The sequence below is a fragment of the Oncorhynchus clarkii genome, chromosome 2 (assembly GCF_045791955.1).
Source record: "Oncorhynchus clarkii lewisi isolate Uvic-CL-2024 chromosome 2, UVic_Ocla_1.0, whole genome shotgun sequence".
NCBI classification, from domain to species: domain Eukaryota; kingdom Metazoa; phylum Chordata; class Actinopteri; order Salmoniformes; family Salmonidae; genus Oncorhynchus; species Oncorhynchus clarkii.
The window spans coordinates 9,831,478-9,833,977 of record NC_092148.1 but is presented as its reverse complement, the minus strand read 5'-3'; the positions used below and the strand labels follow the sequence as shown (position 1 = coordinate 9,833,977).

General features: G+C 51.6%; 1 protein-coding gene across 1 annotated transcript in view; it reads left to right on the top strand.

Annotated features, from left to right (window-relative positions):
• The window catches only part of LOC139379205 (ephrin-A4-like), an 89,590-nt gene that overhangs the window by 76,048 nt on the left and 11,042 nt on the right, over positions 1–2,500 (top strand). The window lies entirely within an intron of this gene.

The window sequence follows — 2,500 nt, the reverse complement described above, 5'->3', positions numbered from 1 at the left end:
CCTTTTTATCACAGCATTATTCTGACCCCTCCCCTTTTTATCACAGCAGTATTCTGACCCCTCCCCTTTTTGTCACAGCAGTATTCTGACCCCTCCACTTTTTGTCACAGCAGTATTCTGACCCCTCCCCTTTTTGTCACAGCAGTATTCTGACCCCTCCCCTTTTTGTCACAGCAGTATTCTGACCAACTGATCGATCGACTTGTCCATCTCCAAGGTATTTCTAGTCGATCTTGTGTTGCCCTGCGCGCCGGCCGGGCAAGGAAACTGTTACCATTTCATTTGTCTGAAGTTACAAACACTGCCTTCCCGGTGGGCCTGGATAGGAAATCAAGTGAACTATGCCATCGCTGGCCAATCAGATAGCTCAGATGACCGTGTCTACAGCAACGTAGCAGCATAAAGAAAGCTACGATGAAATGTAATACAGCAAAGAGCTGCTGTTTTTATGACTGAGTTCATGTTTAAGTTACTTACTCGGCACTGTCAGCACTTTGTATTCAGCACTTTGTATTCAACACTTTGTATTCAACACTTTGTATTCAACACTTTGTATTCAACACTTTGTATTCAACACTTTGTATTCAACACTTTGTATTCAACACTTTGTATTCAACACTTTGTATTCAACACTTTTATAAGCCATAAAATGCATTTTCTTCCTATTTCCACTCAGCTCTGCAACAAGCAGTGCAGCAGTGATGAATGAGTAGGAAAGTGTATCTACAGGCTTGTTATTATTAGCGGCTTGGGTCTTTTTAATATCAAGGAATATTTCACTTTCTCTGGTCATAGGAGTAACAACATGAATTTGTGAATGAGGCGGAAATAATGCTCTCTCCCTCTGCGACTTGAGTTTCGCCAACAGCTGGAAGAAGGTGTCCCTTTTTGGTCAGTTTCAGTGGAGGAACGGGAGAGCGGAGGGATGTTGAGAGGTGGACCCTCAGTCTGCTGCTCTCTCCCTCCGCTGAGACTGACCCTCAGTCTGCTGCTCTCTCGCTCCGCTGAGACTGACCCTCAGTCTGCTGCTCTCTCCCTCCACTGAGACTGACCCTCAGTCTGCTGCTCTCTCCCTCCGCTGAGACTGACCGTCAGTCTGCTGCTCTCTCCCTCCGCTGAGACTGACCCTCAGTCTGCTGCTCACTCCCTCCGCTGAGACTGACCCTCAGTCTGCTGCTCTCTCCCTCCACTGAGACTGACCCTCAGTCTGCTGCTGCTCTCCCTCTGCTGAGACTGACCCTCAGTCTGCTGCTGCTCTCCCTCTGCTGAGACTGACCCTCAGTCTGCTGCTCTCTCCCTCTGCTGAGACTGACCCTCAGTCTGCTGCTCTCCCTCTGCTGAGACTGACCCTCAGTCTGCTGCTCTCTCCCTCCGCTGAGACTGACCCTCAGTCTGCTGCTCTCTGCTGAGACTGTCCCTCAGTCTGCTGCTCTCTGCTGAGACTGACCCTTAGTCTGCTGCCCTCTGCTGAGACTGACCCTCAGTCTGCTGCCCTCTGCTGAGACTGACCTTCAGTCTGCCGCCCTCTGCTGAGACTGACCCTCAGTCTGCTGCCCTCTGCTGAGACTGACCCTCAGTCTGCTTCCCTCTGCTGAGACTGACCCTCAGTCTGCTGCCCTCTGCTGAGACTGACCCTCAGTCTGCTGCCCTCTGCTGAGACAGACCCTCAGTCTGCTGCTCTCTCCCTCTGCTGAGACTGACCCTCAGTCTGCTGCTCTCTCCCTCTGCTGAGACTGACCCTCAGTCTGCTGCTCTCTCCCTCTGCTGAGACTGACCCTCAGTCTGCTGCTCTCTCCCTCTGCTGAGACTGACCCTCAGTCTGCTGCTCTCTCCCTCTGCTGAGACTGACCCTCAGTCTGCTGCTCTCTCCCTCTGCTGAGACTGACCCTCAGTCTGCTGCTCTCTCCCTCCGCTGAGACTGACCCTCAGTCTGCTGCTCTATCCCTCTGCTGAGACAGACCCTCAGTCTGCTGCTCTCTCCCTCTGCTGAGACTGACCCTCAGTCTGCTGCTCTCTCCCTCTGCTGAGACTGACCCTCAGTCTGCTGCTCTCTCCCTCTGCTGAGACTGACCCTCAGTCTGCTGCTCTCTCCCTCTGCTGAGACTGACCCTCAGTCTGCTGCTCTATCCCTCTGCTGAGACTGACCCTCAGTCTGCTGCTCTCTCCCTCTGCTGAGACTGACCCTCAGTCTGCTGCTCTCTCCCTCTGCTGAGACTGACCCTCAGTCTGCTGCTCTCTCCCTCTGCTGAGACTGACCCTCAGTCTGCTGCTCTCTCCCTCTGCTGAGACAGACCCTCAGTCTGCTGCTCTCTCCCTCTGCTGAGACTGACCATCAGATCAGCCCAGTAAAATAAAAATAAAAAGCAAATTATTTAAATGTATGCTCACTCAGCTGTGCCTCACAAGTAATACAACAACAGATCTATTACCGGTGTGATCATATAGCCCCAAATGTTTTAATATAAAAACATTTTTTAAATGTCCCAAACTACAATGCATT